This window comes from Staurois parvus, unplaced genomic scaffold (genome assembly GCF_062004578.1).
Source record: "Staurois parvus isolate SC_StPar_1 unplaced genomic scaffold, SC_StPar_1.0 ptg000186l, whole genome shotgun sequence".
NCBI lineage: Eukaryota > Metazoa > Chordata > Amphibia > Anura > Ranidae > Staurois > Staurois parvus.
The window spans coordinates 1,113,954-1,133,404 of record NW_028317982.1 but is presented as its reverse complement, the minus strand read 5'-3'; the positions used below and the strand labels follow the sequence as shown (position 1 = coordinate 1,133,404).

At 43.8% G+C, this 19,451-nt stretch overlaps 1 protein-coding gene across 1 annotated transcript in view; it reads left to right on the top strand.

Annotated features, from left to right (window-relative positions):
• The window catches only part of STK32B (serine/threonine kinase 32B), a 359,309-nt gene that overhangs the window by 331,592 nt on the left and 8,266 nt on the right, over positions 1-19,451 (top strand). The gene's annotated exons all lie outside the window — the stretch shown is intronic.

Here is a 19,451-nt window from a genome sequence, read left to right as displayed (position 1 = left end):
ATTGTATATCCCGAAAGTATTACATAAGCAAGAACAGTATTTAGGGTAAAAGGTATGCACATGAAGCCTATGAGCTTTATGATATTAAACATGGAGTCCCTGCTTTTTGTATATATGATAAGAGCTATGTACATCAATAACATGAGATTTATTCTGCTCACATATCAAACTAACCAGAAACACAGGCCCTGTCCAGGCCAGCTGGAATGAGTTCCTAAAATAAATTCAAATGATCTGGTTTCACCATGCCAAAGATGTTCATGGTGAGAAGGGGTGAAACAGTGAAAGTTTTGCTATCTTAGTTTGAAAATAGTAAATAATAAATTCCTCCTCGGGAGAGACAGGGTCTGCAATGTAGGGTGCATCTGCCCAAGTGCTCCCATACATTGTTCAAGTGTTTGCATCTGAAATATCCTATAGGGCAGGGCAAACCCCGTAAATCTAACTATGCAATTAATTTCACTATAAAGCGGCAACAGACAAATGTAGCAGAAAGAGGAGAATGAAGGATAACTCTGCCCTTTACTTGTTGCTCTGGCTCACCATCCCAGTCCTCCCAATAGAGCCTTGTCTCTCAGCAAAATGCAAGCTATCTACAGAAATTATGCTAAAATCAGGAGCTGCTAGAGGGAGAGCCAGAGAAGGGTGGTACAGCCAGCACGGTGTCCTAGTGTGTCTTAGATTAGTGTAAACGTACATATTCGCCAGCACATCACAGATCTCCAATATGGTCCAAAAAAGGTTTTTATTCCAAAAAGATCACATCACAAAAGAAAGTGCAATGTTTCGGAGCCGCACAGGACCCCTTCGTCAGACATGTGATGTGACCATATTGGAAATCCGTGGTGTGCTGGCGAATATGTACATTTGCTTATGATATTTCCAGTCCCAGCTTGTAGTCGCTACAGCACCCTCCATTGATGAGCCGTACTTCCAGGAATGTGTGTGAAGGGAATATAGTTATAGTCAGTTTAGTGTAAAGCAGCAGTATGCTTTGCAGTAGCTGAACTGACTGGTGAATTTACCCCCAGCATTGGGAGGGGGTATCTCATCAACTCCAATAATGCGAAAGGCATCCAAAGTACTTTGGTGGAGAAATAGTAGACAGTTAAACAATATAAAGAAGAATATCATTGTATGCACTATGTGCCAAGCTAATGTTCCGTCTAATAGGGATGGGTTCAATGTATTGTAAGACTTGTAGAGGCATGTCGGAGGATAGCTATGGTTATTGATAAGATAACTCGTTACCTCAGCAAAAGAAAAGAAACTGCAACAGTTACTACGAACTTTGATGACACAATTGAAGTGCCATGGGGATCTGCTCGTGTCCCACATCCTCTGGAGTATTACTGATCATAAGGTTCCTTCGGCATTCTCGGTTGCCAAGAACTTCCAGATTCCATTGAAACTCAATAAGATGGTTGTAGTATTGAGCTGAATGCAACTGTGGTTCTTGTATGTTGGCATCATGGCGACCAGCCACCTGCTCAATCTCCCCCAGTCAATTGGACACTCCTCGAAGTTCCTCTTTGAGGTCCAGAATGGCTGTTGTCAGGGTAGTTGAAGCAATGGTTTGTAAATCCTCCATTTCAGGAACCTGTTGGATGAGCTCAAGAACGGCATCTGCATCTATTTTGAATTTCTTTTCCTCTGGCTGCTTGAGATTCTTCTTTGACATGGCGGACAGAGAGGAATGTGAGTAAGAGGTGTCCGAGGTTGCCGCAGGCTGTGTCCTGAGGATTTTGGGGAGGCTGTGCCCAAGTTACGAATGAGGGGTCTTAGTAAAAAGGTAGGGATCTACCAATTTTGCCCATGATGCTGTGTTAAGGAGCTGGAACTCAGAAGAAGCCCTCCATTGTGTCGGAGTTCTGTCTTCAAGTGGCCATTCTTGCCAAGCACCAAGCCAGTCCCCCAACTCCACTTAATTTAAACCATTTTGTTTACAAACTTCTTTCAGCAAACTTAATGTCAATTTTGCATTTCGTTTACCACACCTGTAAACATTTAACCCTTCCATTAATTAGTGATCTGAGAAAAAATAGAGGTTAAAAAATCACTGAGAATGTAGAAAAGCAAGTATTTTATAAAGTAGAAGAAGAAAAGGCACACATATGTCAACAAAATTACACTGAGGACAAACTATCATAAACTATACAAATAACAAAGTAGTATAACATCTATATTTTTAATGTCCATCCACTTTGTTTACAAACCTCCTTCAGCAAGCTTGAAGTCATTTTTGCAGCTTCTTTTAAACACACCTGCATTCATTTGGATTCTCCTCTTGATTAGAGAGCTGAGACAAAAGGGGTTAAAACATTACAGAGAAGAGAGAAAATAAATATAGTGTTAAAAAGTGACAGTAAAAAAGGGCATACATATCTCAACAACATCATACTGAAGACAATCGCAAACTACAGATAACAAGCAGCATCAAAACTTCACCTTTTTTTTTTTTTTTTAACTCCCCTAAGTTCACTGAAGACAAACTAAGTTAGTGTTAACAAGGGTTTTAAAACAATACAGAGAAGAGAGAAAAAAAGGGTTTTAAAAAGTTACCTTTAAAAGTCCTACATGTCTCATATAACAGTGAAGAGACTACCACAAATTGTACAAATAACAAGTAGCATCAAAACTCCTGGGCTTTCTAACTCTAGCTTTAACCACTTTATTCCAAATCTTTAAGCCCAAAAGCAAACATTTATTATATTGCAGTTTCCCAATTCTTAGGCTCCATGTACACTGCATCTGATAAACTCACGTTTAGGAGCTTTTCTGCATTTTTTTCAGCAGCCCCTGAACTCTCCCTAATGTTTTCCTATGTGTCCATGTACACTATGTCGTTTACAGGCAGTTGAGTTTACAGTTGTTTTTTTTAACTCACCAAACTTGCGTTCAGGAGTAGATTTTTTTTTTTTCTTCCAAAAAACAAAGTTTATTGAAAACAAGATACAAATTATCACACGAAAATGTACAGATGAAGTGCACATAGGACATACAGCAAAGCATATATCATACAAAGGCAAATGAGGTCCGACGCAAGACCAAACAGTGTGGATGAACTAGGCCACGACAGGGTTGTGCCTGTAATATTTAGGTATGCTTGTCAAGTGCTAAAAATAAAGAGACGTCTGGCCTCCTACCATAATGTCTTGCGGCAAAAATCTGTAGGGGGGAGAAGAGCAAATACGATGCCTAGGTAAGAGTCAATACTACAGAATACGATGGTGGAATTGTGCGAATGTAGGAGTAATTGTCGTGGGAACCGCTAACGAATTTCGGGAGGTGATGCTGACAGCATACTCAGTGTTCTATTGGAAAAATTGTCCGAAACGTGTGTAAGCATATGAAAAGAAAAGAAAAGAGAAGGTGAGAAAAAAAGGGAAAGAAAGAGGAAGAGGAAGAGAGAGAAAGAAAAAAAAAAAAAAAAGGGGGGGGGAGGAAGGGAAGCAAATAGGGAGGGTGAAATAAGAGAGGGGACAACCGTCAAAAATATCTTATCCTTAATACAAACAGTAGCGGGAGTGGGTGGAACCTACGCTAACATCGGCGTCAAGAGAAAGCGTGTGTAACACAGGGAGGAGTATGATGGCACCCTCAGGTCAAATACCACTAAATAACACTATCAGGAAGTCCAAATTAGGTTCAGACAGATTGGTCCATGAGGGATCGATACTCCGGGGTAGTCAGAAAATGGGTCCAGCACGCCCATACGTGGGAGAATTTCGTAGGAGTGTCGAGGGCAGTCGCAACCAGTTCTTCCATGTCCGCCGTTTTACCCACTCGGGTGAGCCATTCACGTATAGAGGGAGAGCATGTGGAGCCCCACAGAACCGGAATACAGAGTCTGGCTGCGTTGATCATGTGCATGGCTAATGATTTAAAATACTGAGCCCTGGGAAGGGAAGAGTGATGGAGGAGGAATTGAGCAGGAGAGAGAGCTAAGGGTAAGGTAGTTATAGACACTACTAACCTATGGACCTCCTGCCAAAATGGTTGAAGAATCGGGCAAGACCACCATATGTGAAGAAAGGATCCATCTGGGGTCCCGCATCTCCAGCAGCTGTTGGGAAAGGCGGGGTTAAAATGATGAATTCTCGAGGGAGTTCGGTACCATCTAGAGGCTAATTTGTAGCTGTTTTCTTGTGTCGAGACATTGAGGGAACATTTATGAGAGTATTGGAAGACCAGGTCCCAATCTGAGTCCGACAGCTCAGCATTAAGATCTCTCTTCCAAGCCCGACATGCGGGGAGGGAGTCATAAGACCGGCTCTCCACTAGAAGTGGGTAGATCTCCGAGATCAGATGTTTCCGCGGTTCAGCCTTCGCGCATGCAGATTCAAATGGGGTAAGAGAGCGATGCCAGTTATGAGGGGGTTTATGAGAGAGCAGATAATGTCTGATCTGGAAATATAACCAGAAAGGGAATTCACGCATACCCAGGCTTTCCTGCAATTCTCGGAGTGTTTTCACCTTGCCCTTGTGGAGAAAATGTTTCACTAAAATCTGTTTGTGTGGCCAGTGTTTCATTAAAAAGTCTTTATGCATTCCAGGGGGGAAGTCAGGGTTGAGGCGTATGGGGGTCAGGGGGTTGGGTGTGCCAGAAATGGCTGCAGATCTACAAGCCGAACGGAAAATTTTTAACGTAGGTCCCACCAAAGGATGGGTGAGAAGAGCTTGCGGCGTGTGTTTCGGCGAAAGCCAAGGAATCGATGCCAGGGGGAAGGGCGAGCAAGCATTCTCTATAGATATCCAGTCTTTAGAGGCAGTGTGAACGTGCCAATCAACTATCCGGGAAAGATGACAAGCCCAATAGTAGCGGTAAAGATCAGGAAATCCTATACCCCCTTTAAGTTTAGAGAGGGTTAATTGGGAGTAGGCAATACGCGGACGTTTGTGGCTCCAAAGGAACAGTGAACACAGTCTTTTGCAAGAAGCAAAGAAAGCAAGAGGTAAGTGAATTGGTAATGTTTGGAAGAGATACAGGAGATGGGGAAGTACATTCATTTTAATGATCGCTGCCCTTCCAAACCACGAGAAACAAGGACGGTGCCATTTATTGAGGTCTTCTTGCATAGAGCGAAGAGCGGGAAGAAAGTTTTTCGCATAAAGGTCATCAAGGTTACTGGTGAGCTGGATACCGAGATAAGTTAGGGAATCCCTTTCCCAGTGAAATGGGAATTGGGCCTCACAGGCAGAGACTAGCTCAGCAGACAAGGTAATGTTAAGGGCAGCAGATTTGGAAAAATTAATTTTAAAATTTGACAAATATCTGAAAAGGGCAAAGTCTTTCAATAGGTTCGGAAGGGTGATGTGAGGGTCCGCCAGGAACAAGAGAATATCGTCCGCATAAGCTGCAAGCTTATATTCCTTGTCTGCCACCGTGATTCCTTTAACATCAGGGTTTAAACGAATTTTCCGCAACAGGGGCTCAAGGGATAGGACAAACAAAAGCGGAGAGAGGGGGCATCCCTGACGTGTGCCGTTCCGTAGATGGAAGGAGTTTGACAGATGGCCGTTCACCCGGACCCGGGCAGTAGGGGCAGAGTAGAGGGCCATTATAAAGTTAAGCATCTTCTCACCCAGACCTAGTGCCACTAAGGACGCGTTCAAGTAATCCCAGGCAATCCTGTCAAAGGCCTTTTCTGCATCCAAGGAGAGGAAAAAACCCGGAGTGTTAGACCTGTGAAGCCAGTGGTGGAGATTAAGGGCCTTGATAGTGTTGTCCCTTGCTTCTCTACCAGGGATAAATCCTGCTTGGTCCAAATCGACCAGGGAGGGAAGCAAGGGAAGAAGACGATTAGCAATGATCTTCGCGAATAGTTTGACATCCACGTTCAGCAAGGAAATGAGTCTATAATTGGAGACCTGGGTGTTGTCCTTCCCGTCTTTGGGGATAACTGTAATGTGAGCCTCCAACAGGTGGTTAGGCGGCCCTGAAGGTTGAGCGAGAGTGTTAAAAGCAGCAAGAAATGGAATACCCAGTAAATCTAAAAAAGATTTGTAATAGGCTACTGAAAAACCATCAGGGCCCGGGCTCTTCCCCGGTTTCATCTGTTTTACTGCGGATTGCAGTTCAAGTAGGGTGAGATCATTTCCCAAAGCGTGCACCAGATCCTCGGAGAGGGCGGGTGAACCGTAGAGATGGAGAAATTCAGAGATCAAGGCAGTTCTAGATTTGTCCGAATGTACAGGGGGATGTTCCGGAGGGAGATTGTACAAAGATTTATAGTAGCGTTCAAAATGGGCGGCAACATCGGGGTTGGATGTAGCCTCAATGCCATCAGAGCCTCTGTACCGTCATACTAGCCCGTTTCTCACGAAGAGCTCTAACTAGAAATTTCCCGCTCTTATTTGCGAACTCGTAATACAGCTTATGTGAAAGAATGTATCTTTTTCTAACCACCTTACCCAGTTCCGTGAGAAGCTGTGTGTGTGTATGCGTGAGTTCCGAAAGGGTCGACGCAGCCAAAGTCTGTTTGTGTACTCTTTCCAAAGAGCGGATCCTATCTGAGAGGAGCTTCAGACGCTCCTGTTTGGCTTTCTTACGTCTCGTCGCAATGGCTATGATGCTGCCCCGAATGACACACTTGTGGGCCTCCCATTGTGTGATGGGTGAGGTGTCTGACGAGCTATTCAAGGAAAAATATTCAGCCATATTCGAGCGGAGCTCTTGAACAATAGCGGCATCCACAAGAAGGGAAGCATCCAGACGCCAGTATTTGGAGCGCGAGTGCGAGATGGGGAACCGTAGCGTCATGGTGATGGGATGATGATCGGAAAGGACCATCGGTTCTATGGTAGCAACATGGAGGAGAGGGAGATCTGGTTGCGACAAAAAAAAATAGTCTATCCTAGAATACTTATTGTGTGGTGGGGAAAAAAAGTGTAATCTTTAACAGTGGGGTAAAGTGTACGCCAGGTGTCATGTAATTGTAGAAGCTGTAATTGTATATGTATTTGTCTGAGAGCCTTGTAGGGTAAAAAAGAACTACCCGAGGAGGAGTCTAGCAGAGGGTTCAAAGGGACATTCAGATCGCCTCCAAGTACCAGTAACCCTTCCTGGAAAGCGGCTAGGGCAGAGACGATTGAGCGCAGGAAGGAGACCTGTTGAACATTGGGGGCATAGACATTGGCGAATGTGATAGGTCTGTTAGCGAATACTCCCTTTATAAACAGGTATCTACCCTCAGAATCCACCATGGAATCTGTTATATGAAACTGGAGGTGTCTGGCGAACAGTATCGCAACTCCCTTAGACTTAGCCAGGGGGTTGGTGGCATGGAGGACCGTGGGGAAGCAGAAATTGTAAAGCTTTGGAATGGAGTCTTGGCGAAAATGCGTTTCTTGTAAAAAGACCACATCCGCTTTCTGTTTGTGTAAGTAAGAAAGGAGCATGGAGCGCTTTTCGGGTATGTTCAGACCTTTGACATTAAGTGAAAGGAGTTTCAGAGACAATTGTCCCGGCTGTGAGGCGGAAGAAAGCATGGCTGCTGGAAGGCGGAGCCTGAGTCCAAAGCTTCGGTATGCCGAGGATGCGGGGGATGGGAAAAAGAAGGGGGGAGGGGAAAGAAAAAAAAAAAAGGGAGGGGGGGTGAAAAAGAAGATTATAGATAGTATACGGCTTGAGGAACAGACCTGCTGTTCCACGTGAGAGAAAGAAAAACAGAAAGAGAGGAAAAGGTCGGGAAAAAGGTAGAGGAGTACAAAGATAAAAGAGAAGCTCAGAAGAAAAAAAAAAAAAAAATAAAGATAGAAGCCGAAATAAAAGGATCAGTGGAAGCTCGCCGAGCTCACTGTGTGGGGAACGAGGTCGGCGTAAAACCAGGAAGTGCGCATCCGCCGGCCGGTAGCCCCCTATGAGAAGTTATAAAAAAAAAAGGCAAGAACAAGGGGGCGGGGTTCGAGAGAGGTAAGTGGTGTCAGGAGTCCGCAGGGGTGGAGCACATAGAAGGTTTGGGTACCGGTCTTCCGTGGGGGATGAAGTGTTATGTAGCATGCAGAGGAAGAAGACCTGGGCAAATTTAGTAGGTGTATCTCAAGTGAAATGTTGCCGAGCGATGGGTCTAGCTACACTTAGTATTAAAGAAGTGTAAAGGCACATACAGAGTGAACGCATTGGGAAGGACAGCCTAAGCCAAGGTGAGCGCGAGACAGTAGAGGGGCACCTTGCTGAACGGAGAATAACGAAAGACCCCTGCACATATTACAGGCAAACCGCATCGCAAGGCAAAAACATAACAAGTCAACAATATCAAAACATAAATGAGCATGACAAAAACAGATAAAACGTCAATAATCCCCTATTCAGCAGTTACCAATGAAGCCCCCTAAGATCAAGGCCCGTCATCAATCCCACAAATATATAAATATCAAGGGGACTAAATAAGACACAGGAAACCCCCCTCCCCCTTCCCTCACACACAAAAATAGTAGCTGGCGCTCCCAGGGAAGCAAAGGGGACGAGCATCACCTCTCTCGGAATGGCGTAGGAGTGGGGAGGAAGAGGCGGAGGGAAGTGAGCATGGGGGGTGATCAAAGGCACACAGGCCCTCAGGTATGCCATTTCGGCCAAGTGAAAGCCGGGCTGGAGAGAGTGACATGGTTCCATTTTGGAATGTCTAACCAGTAGCGGGGAGAGGTGATGCTCATCCACACAATCAGATTCCACTGACTATATGAACAATTACACTCCCCTAAAAAAAGCAGTTACCCGTCCCCGCATACAATAACCATCTCCCCTCAAACCACCCCCCAGTGGAATTTTAGAGACACTAACATATTCACACAGAAAATATACGTTACAAATTGAGCAGGGATCACTTCCGAAGGATCGGGAAGGCCAAGCGTTCCAATGTCCACGGAGAGGGTGGGGGGGGGCAAACAATTCATCACCGAACAGCCCCAAGCGAGCAGCAGGACATCCGCAAAGACGTGAGGGCGAAGTTCATAGCTTGCCAGGAAGACGAGGCTGGAGGACTTTCATCGCCCAGGATGCATCCGGATGGTGATAGGAGATAGAAGGCTGGGAGAAGGCACAAATCGATAACCAACTGGAGGCGGAGGACTCGCTGTGGGATGCGGAGAACTAGGTGACGATTAGCAAGGCAGAGCCCAGAAACTGTTCCCTCTTGTATGAGGACGAGTCAGCTAGAATGAGGCCAACGCTCGACCCCTTGTAGGGCGGGATGAAACTGTGGAGGCCCAAACTTTGCGTATAGGGCAGTGACAGAGTCCCATGGATCACAGGCTGTAATCTTGACGGATAAGTAGTAAAGGCAGTAAAGTAGGAGTCCGACGAGCATTGATCAGAGAGCGCAAGTGCGCAACTGGAACATTTGGGGCGAGTGGACGAAAAAAGGTGTGCAGTAGCAGTAGAACGTGAACACTCAGCAGGGTATGCATCGAAGTAGCAGTGTTGAGGGAAGAACAGAGACCATTAGGTTTCGCGTCGTGGCCTCCTGTGCGCTGGAGAGGCCGTCGGGCTGAAGGTAGTCGTAGTGTCCCCTATGAGGGGTCTCGGAGGGGTCGATGGTGTCATCCGCCCTCTACGATAAGACTGACCGCGCCAATCCATAGCACTATCCTCGGCTACCAAATCCTGGGATAGCGGTAGTCTCATGGAGCTGAACCAATCAGGTAGGTCAACCAGTGGGAAGTCTATGGAGGCACAGAAAGAGGGCAATTCTTCAGGGGTTCGCAGGTTGTAAGAACGACCACTAACTTGTACAGAGAGACAGAAGGGGAACCTCCATCTTTACGGAATGTTACGCGATCGGAGCGTATCCAAAAGAGGGCGTAAAGCGCGCCGTTGGCGCAGGGTGGTGCTGGATAAGTCCTGAAACAGTTGTATTTCTGTCCCCTCATATAGATGGCGCCCTCTGTCTCTAGCACATCGGAGGACATCTTTGAGCGGAAAACTCACTAGGCAGCAAACGATATCCCTGGATGGGTCTGCATCTCCCCTCCTGGGGCGGATCGCTCTGTGCACACGTTCGATGTCAATCGGGGTTGCTGGCGGGCGACCAAGGAGGTTATTGAATATGGCCATCACTGCCTTGGGAATATCGGTATTTTCTACTGATTCTGGGAGACCGCGGATTCTGATATTACGCCTGCGGCCACGGTTATCTAGATCCTCAATATGCCTGTGGAGTTCTCTGATAGTTGAAGCGTGTATCGTTGACTGATGTTGTAAATCAAGAATGGCGGATCCAGTTTGCCTGGATGCGGATTCCACGTGTTCCAATCGCGAACCCATGGCCCTTAAATCATTATGCAGATCCCCCAATGCTGCAGTGAGTGTGGCTGTCAGGGTGGCCTTAATGTCAGCAGCCACAGCCTGAAGATCCCTCAGGGACAGAGATTGTGAGGCAGAGGGGACATCATGCTGAGGCACTGTGTCTGGAGCTGCCTGCATGTCAGAGCAGGGAGGGTTAAGTGTGTCAGCAGCCGTAGAGAGGGGGGGGAGGGGGATGCAGCAGGAGAAGGAGATGGCTGCGGCCCTTCCCTTTGCTGCTGGGAGCGGAAGAGCTCCTGTATGTGTCTCTCCTGCATACTCTGGCCCCGCGTGGAGCGCGATCGGGCACCGGATGAGGTCCGGTCAGTCTTCCCCATGATGTGGCAGCTCTCTCTCACCCCGCTCCGTTGTGTGGCGATGCAGAGGGATCCGGCCGGCGGGAGCTCCCTCTCTATGCGGCCATATTCCAGCCGCGGCAGACCACGCCCCTCAGGAGTAGATTTTATCAGCGTTTCAAATGCCAAACGCTTGTAAATGCGGCTAACCGCGTTTATAAGCGTTTGAAAAAATTTTTTGACTCTTCCATTTCCAGATGCTGTCCAGAGCCTTTTTTCATCATGACAAATGCATGCAAAGCATTTTGCCGGTACTCAAACGGACCCGGTACACCATACTTTCAGGTTTCGCATGAAAGAAAATATGTTGGACACTGCTGCAATAATTTCTGCACAGAAATGAGCTGGAACACATCCAAACACCACAGAAAAAAACCCCACAGATAATATCAACAAATACTGCTCTATCTGCTTTTACTCTCGCTATTTCTCTCAAACAGTCTGAAATAGTTAATAATTTACTATTTTCCAGTGCATTCTGGGCATTTAGGAGGTTCTCCTGTGCTTATCTTTAAAAAACACTTCTGAATGCAAATGCTCATAAACATGGCTAAATGCGTATAAACGGGGGAAGCAAATGTGGCAAAACTAATGTTTTTCAACCTGCGTTTTCCTGCTGGCAATTTCCAGCATTCAGAAGAGTTCTCCAAAACGCACCAAGTACATGGAGCCTTAGATGTGATGGCTGCATTTTTTTAGGCTTTATTTTCATCTGACCAGCAAGTCTGTTTTTCCACAGAACAAGCTGTCCTACAATTGTATCAGGTAAGAGTAGAGACAAACCATTTATCACTGACAGGGGTGTTTACAATAATCCAATTTTATTTATTCATGTTCAACCTTTATCCCAAAAGATTGAAAAAAACTGTTGCTGCGACTGCAGTGTGAGCTGGAGTATGGCTTCAATATGTTAGCATATCTAAATCTGCTGGTACATCTGACACTCTCCTCCCCCCAGACTGACAATGTTGCTGCCTGCTGTGCCCCGGTGCTCCTTCATCCAGAGTGAAGGCACTCTAATATGGGAGGTATGCTACTGGCCAGATCACCAGGTTAAGATAGAGGGGTAAAAAACCTATAAAGTTGAAAATTATTGCAGCCACCTCACCTAAGTTCAGTATAAAGGTGTTAAAACATTAAAGACAATGACAAAAATAAAGTGTTTTTAAAAAAAATGGCAGGCATACATACCTTAACAATGTCACACTGAAGACAAATCCTGCAAACAACAAGTAGCCTCACAGTTCCTGTGTTTTTACTCCACTTAGTTTCAACCATTTTGTTCAAAAACCCTCTTTCAACATGTGGTAGCTGCATCGGTTTTTTTTTCTTTGGCTTTTTTCCTCTCTGTTTTCACCTGGTGGTCTGGCCAGTAACACACCTTCTGCATTAGAATGCCTCCAATCTGGATGAAGGAGCACAGGGGGCACAGCAGACAGCAGCATTGTCAGTCTTGGGGAGGGGAGTTATTAGCAGATTTGAAATCAAATGTAGCACCCTCCTAGTCAGCTGAGGGGAGCTCTAGCTCTAATTGTCAGTCAGGAGGGCTAAGTAGCAGCTTGGGTGTATTAGCCAGGTGGGTCAAATCCAGGTCAGAGCTGAGAGGCTCTGCAGATCAGCTCTCTGGAATTTCCCCCTGCTCTTGGACTTTAGAGAAAGATCTAGAAGAAGTGGGTGGAGGGGAGGAGTGGCTGGTCTATACTCTTAGAGGATCATGGCCAATCCTCAGCAGGAGGCTTGGCAAGGGGCCAGGACAGCCTTTAAGAGTAACTGAGCCTGCTCAGAAGCAGGAGAGTTCTGGTGGAAGATGGAGAGGAAGTGAGACTTGGGAGCAGGAGCCTGGGAGGGGGCCCAGATGGGAGAGGGGCTCACCTCTTGGCAGGGACCTTGGAAGGTAGAAAGCATGGGGCTTCACCGGCCCCCTGAGAGAGGAATACCTAGGAGGCATGGAAGGATTGGCTCAGCTAGAAGGCCTGGTAGCAGCCACTGACCCACCAGCAACACAGGAGAAAGGCTAAGTGAGTAAACCTGCACCTTCCCGGGCCAGATAGGGGAAGGAGCACTCTAGTGGTAAACCAGGTTAGCAACTACCCGGGACTGTCTTATTCAAACGTGTTAGGCACTGAATACCCTGCTCAGGGATTGCTCTCAGATAGCTGGATGAGAGGAGGATCCATCTGGGATCTGGGGTGGTACAACAGGCTAGCTCACCAAAAGAGACTGCTTTGCTGTATAGTTCCAGGATCTTTTCCTTGGTTTCTCAGTTCCATTGTGCATCCCATACATGTCTTACCCCATCCAAGTTCAATTCTCCTAATAAAAGTTCAAAAAAACAAAGCTCAAGGACTGGTTACTGTCTCCTGGATGCAAGTTATTGTGTAAATGTATGTTGCCTTGCTGTGCAGGACTATAGGATAAAGGTTTTACTTGAATAAATAAAAGCTGATCATTTTAATCACATCTGCCAGTGGTAAATGGATGGTCTCATCCATGTAATCTGATACATTCTGCTGGAGAGCTTCAACGTTTGGAAAACAGCAGAGTTGGTGGCTGAATCACCAGATGAAAATAAAAAAAAAGAAAGCCAAAAAAATGAAACTGCAATACAATAAATGTTTGCTTTTGGGTTTAATACTATTCTAATGTCAATTTTGCAGTTTCTTTTAACACACGTGTATACATTTAACCCTTCCCCCTGATTAGTGAGCCAAGAAAAAAAGGGTGTTAAATTATTATGGAGAAGAAAAAAGAATTTAAAAAGTAACATTTAACATTTATAAAGCAGAGAAAGAAGGCATAAATAACTCATCAAAGGCACACTGATGACAAACGATCACAAACTCTACAAATCATTACAAGCACAACTGCTGTTGTTTTTAAAGCTTACAGTGCCTGGAATTCCCAGATGGACTAGTATCCAGGAATTAACCAAACCCAACCCTGCCTAGCTTCTGAGATCAGACAAGACCTGCCACTTTATGGGTGGTTTGACTGTAAGCTGTGAACAGCAATTTTCAAGTTCTGCCACAGATTCTCAATAGGATCATTAAATCTGACAGAGCTTGGGTATTTTGCAAAGAAGAATGGGCAAAAGTTTCACTCTCCAAGTTTGGAAAGCTGGTAGAGACATCCCCAAAAAGACTTGCAGTTGTAATTGCAGTGAAAAGTGGTTCTACAAAGTACTGACTCCGGGGGGCTGAATACAAATGCACACCACACTTTTCAGATATTTGTAAACAATTTTGAAAACCATTTATCATTTTCCTTCCATTTCACAATTATGTGTCACTTTGTGTTGGTCTATCACAAGGGACTCCAAACTTTCTAAACAAAGGGCCAGTTTACTGTCCTTCAGATTTTAGGGGGCTGGACTGTGGCCAGTAGGAGTAGAAAAGGTCCCAACGTCATTGGGAAAAAGAATGTCCCATTATTGGTGTCAAAGGAAGGAATAATGCCCCATCATTGGTATTAGTGGGGGGAATAGTTCCCTATCATTGGTGTCACTGGAAGGAATAGTGCCCCATCGTTGGTGTCAGTAGGAGGAATTGTGACCCATCATTGGTGTCAGTGGAAGTAATTGTGCTCCATCATTGGTGTTAGTGGGAGGAATTGTGTTCCACCATTGGTGTCAGTGGAAGTAATAGTGCCCCATCGTTGGTGTTAGTGGGAGTAATAGTGCCCTATCATTTGTGTCAGTGGGAGGAATAGTGCCCCATTGTTGGTGTCAGTGGGAGGAATAGTGCCCCATCATTGGTATGAGTGGGGGGATTTTTCCCCATTGTTGGTATCAGTGGATGTAACTGCTCCAAGGGCAAGATAAAAGCAAGAAAAGAGCCGTAGCTGGTCCCTGGGCCGCAGTTTGGAGACCATTGGTCTATCACATAGTTACATAGTTAGTCTAGCTGAAAAAAAGACAAAAGTCCACGCAATTCAGCCATTAAAAAAAAAAAAAAGTTATAATCCTATACCCACAGTTGATCCAGAGGAAAAAACCCCAGCAAAGCATGATCCAATTTGCTCCTGCAGGGGAAAAATTCCTTCCTGATCCCCCAAGAGGTAGAGATATTCCCTGGATCAACTTTACCTATAAATAGTAACCAGGTATATTCTGTGTATCTAAGAAAGGATCCAGGATTTTTTTTAAGCAATCCACTGAGCTGGCCAGAACCAACTCTTGAGGGAGTCTATTCCACATTTTCACAGCTCTTACTGTGAAGAAACCTTTCAGTATTTGGAAATTAAATTTCTTTTCCTCCAGACGTAAAGAGTGCCCCCTTGTCCTCTGTGATGACCTCAGGGGGAATAACTCTACACGAGTTCACTATATGAACCACTGATGTATTTATACATGGTGATCATATCCCCCCTTAATCTCCTCTTCTCAAGAGAGAATAAATTCAGTTCCTCTAATCTTTCCTCATAGCTGAGCTCCTCCAAATCAGTTTGGTTGCCCTTCTCTGTACTTTCTCCAGTTCCCCAATGTTCTTTTTGTGAATTGGTGCCCAAAATTGAACTGCATATTCCAGATGAGGTGTTACTAATGATTTGTACCGGGGTAATATGATATCTCTCTCTGGAGTCTATACCTCTTTTAATACAAGAGAGGATTTTGCTTTCTTTAGAAACCGCAGCTTGGCATTGCATGCCATTATTAAGCTTGTGATCTACCAAACTCCCAGATCCTTCTCCACCATCGATTCCCCCAGTTGTACCCCTCTAGTATGTATGATACATGCATATTCTTAGCCCCCAAGTGTATAACCTTACATTTGTCAACATTAAACTTCATTTGCCACATAGTTGCTCAATTAAACAGTGCATTGAGGTTGGCTTGTAAATTGGAGACATCCTGTAAGGACGTTATTCCACTGCACAGCTTGGTGTCATCTGCAAAGACTGAAATGGGATTTATAATCCCAGACCCTATATCGTTTATAAGTATATTAAAAGTAAGGGTTCCAACACGGAACCTTGGGGTACACCACTGATGACCCCAGGCCATTCAGAGTATGAATCATTAACCACTATTCTTTGAAGAAGATTTTTTAGCCAGTTTTCTATCCATTTACATACGGATTTTTCAAAGCCCATAGACTGCACCTTACACATTAGCCGTGTGTGGGGAACTGTGTCAAACGCTTTTACAAAATCCAAGTATACCACGTCCACCGCCTCCCCTCTGTCAAAGGTTTTGCTCACCTCCTCATAAAAAGAAATCAGATTTGTTTGACAACATCTGTCTTTAATGAATCCATGCTGTCTGTTGCTTAGAATATTCTTTCCAGCAAGAACTCATCTATGTGGTCTTTTATTAAACCCTCCAGTATCTTCCCAACTATAGAAGTTAAACTAACAGGTCTACAATTACCTGGTAAAGATTTTGACCCCTTTTTAAATATTGGCACCACATTGGCCTTACACCAATCCAGTGGTACTATGCCAGTCATTAAAGAGTGCCTAAAAATTAGAAACAATGGCTTTGAAATGACAGAGCTTAATTCTTTAAAGCCCCATGGGTGTATGCCATCCGGTCCAGGTGCTTTATTCATCGTTATACTGTCTAAATATTTTTGGATCATATCAGTTGTGAGCCAATGTGGATCATCTGGAGCTGTGTCAATACCATGCCCATTATGGACAAGAGCTCCCCCATGCTCCTTTGTATACACAGAGCTGAAGAAGGTATTTAATAAAGTTGCCTTCTCTTTGTCCCCAGTCACCCACTCTAGATTATTTGTAAAGAGCCTACATGCTCGGACCAGACCTTTTTACTATTAATGTATTTGAAGAATTTTTGGGGTTAGTCCTGCTATCTTTTGCAATCTGTCGTTCATTTTCAATTTTTGAGGTCTTTATTTCCTTTTTGCATATTCTGTTATATTCTTTGTAATATTTAAACAATTATAGCATTCCTTCATTTTTATAGTTAATAAAAACTCTTTTTTTATTATCTATAGCTTTTTTTTTTAACTTTGGCCATAAGCCACATAGGTTTGATTTTTAGCCTTTTACACCTGTTGCCCATGGGAATATATTTTGCATAGTTTTCACATACAGTCTTTTTGAAGAACTTCCATTTCCCATAAAATCCCAATAAAATACATTTACATTTTTGGTTGTAACATTACAAAAATGTGGAAAATTTCAAGGGGTATGAATACTTTTTCATCCAGGCTTTGTCTTTTTAATGTCATGAAATAGCCTACATAGTTTTTTCACTTGGTGAACCCAGTATTTTTCAATTCAGTGGATGATAAATCTAGCAGATCCATGAAACTGATGCTTTAGGAGTGAACCACAGTAAGTCATCTTACTTGAATGTACCCCTTCCTATCTGCATGAACCTCTGCAGATTGTACAAATCATTACTCCTAGTTGCAGGATAAATTATTCTCATGATACACTGCAGTTAGCACAACATGCGCATATTCAAACAAATCATTGAAACATGACTTGCCTGTTAAGAATTTGTTCCATAGCAAAATCATACATTGATTCAGTCATTTCTATTCCTGCTCAGTAAAGCCTGTCATTTAAGATATTTATATATTACAGAAAATTTAAAACTGCAAGTTCTAAATGTTAAAGTAGACTAGTTCTATCAACACAGCCAATAATCCCCATTCAGCTTTAAAAAGTGGTTAAAATCTTTTTAACAAAACCTACCTGCATACTTATTTCCCAAAATGGAGCATATGCTAAGCTTCCTGATATGTAAGCTCAGTACTGGGTGCTTGCCATTTGGCAGCCTGTGTAAAACTGTGTATGCCATCTAGATATCTGCCTCTAATCATTCAGCAATCTGTGTATTCTGATCTTTCCTGTTTGGCAGTGTTGTAAAATAAGCTGAAAAAAGCTGTTGATCTTGCTTGGAGCTCACAATTTATTGGCTGCAGGCAATAAATACAAAAGAATAATATATAACTGTACCAGGTTAACATATACTACTGTGCAAAAGTTAAAGTGTTACTAAACCCAGGACCCTGCATTCACTATATCTGGTCTCCCACAGTTCACAGAACATGGAAATGCAATTATATAGTAAATATAAAGGGCTAAATACCTTTTCTCATCAGCAGTTAGAGCAGTCTTGTGACTTCTATCAGTGTCCAGCAGAGCACTGGTTAAACAATAAGTTCACCTTTTAGACAAAAATAATAAATGCACATTTTTTTGCAGGTAAAAAAATGTGCATTTATTACTTTTGCCTGTAGGAGCCTGGAAAGCATTGCACCAGTGATCAGTAGATTGCTGGTATGTATGGGCAAGCAGATATACAGACTGGAAGCTTCAATGAAATACCACGGACGCTCGATTATGTTAAGATCAGGGCTCTGTGGGGGCCAAAACATCACTTCCAGGACTCCGTGTTCTTCTTTACACTGAAGATAGTTCTTAACAACATTGGCTGTATGTTTGGGGTTGTTGTCCTGCTGCAGAATAAATTTGGAGCCAATCACACAATTCCCTGATGATATGGCATGATGGATAAGTATCTGCCTGTATTTCTCAGCATTGAGGACACCATTGATTCTGACTAAATCTCCAACTTCATTTGCAGAAATTCAGCCCCAAACTTGCAAGGAACCTCCACCATGCTTTACTGCCTGCAGACACTCATTATTGTACCACTCTCCAGCCCTTTCAATGAACAAACTGCCTCCTGCCACAGCCAAATAGTTAAAATTTTGACTCATCAGTCCAGAAGACCTGCTGACATTTTTCTGCACCCCAATTCTTATGTTTTCATGCATAGTTGAGTCGCTTAGCCTTGTTTCCACATGAGAGGAATGGCTTTTTGGACAAAATTCTTCCATGAAGACCACTTCTGGCCAGATTTCTCCAGACAGTAGATGGGTGTACCTGGGTCACACTGGTTCCTGCTAGTTCTGTGTTGATACCAGTGCTGGACATCTTACGATGTCTAAGGAAAGTAAGCATGATGTGTCTTTCATTTTCAGCATTAAGTTTCCTTGGCCAACCACCAGTGTTAATTTTTATGTAAAATTTCAATTTCATTTTAGTAATAGTCTTTTGACTAAAATGCCATTTTTAGTTTTAGTCATATTTTAGTCATCTGAATTGTTTTAGTTGTATTTTCATCAACTAAAATCTCCAGTACATTAAAAAAAAAAAAAGGAGTGTTTTATTGAATTCAAACTCACTGTACTGCCTAAATAGACAGGACAACATGGTACAATGCCATAAATAATCACTGGATGAGTGGCAACAAGCAATCTTCAGTACTTTTGAGTTTAATCTAATGAGTTTGGAAATTCTAGTGAAATGCATATATAATGTATTACAATTAAACTGAACCCAATATATACTTCTGGAGTAAAAATCTAATAAGTTATTAGTTATGGTATTAAGGTTTGAACATGCACTACATACACAGGTTTAGGTTGCAAGTGGGGGTGGAAAATGCTCACCACGTCATATCCAGACAGGCACGAATCCAATGGAGGAGTTCCTCTTCTGTGGTTTACAGGGCATTGTTTCAGAACTCCCAGGCAGCAGGCAGACAGAAGGAGCCTGTGTCTCTCAGCCAATACAGCATGTCGATAGAGTCAGGGGGCTGGGGGCTTTAACAGACAGGCAGAGCTCCGAGGAAAGCGGAAGTTCAGGTGGCTAAACGTCCCTCCCTCACATCTTCGTTCTGCTTTCATTTGTTGGAAAAAATTTGAATAGATTTTCATTTCATTGTCATCACTGAAAACATGCTATGCAGCTGACAAAAATTATGATGAAAATCTTTTTGCCGACCACTGCACCTATGGTCCTCAACATTGCCTGTTTCTTTGTGCTTCAAA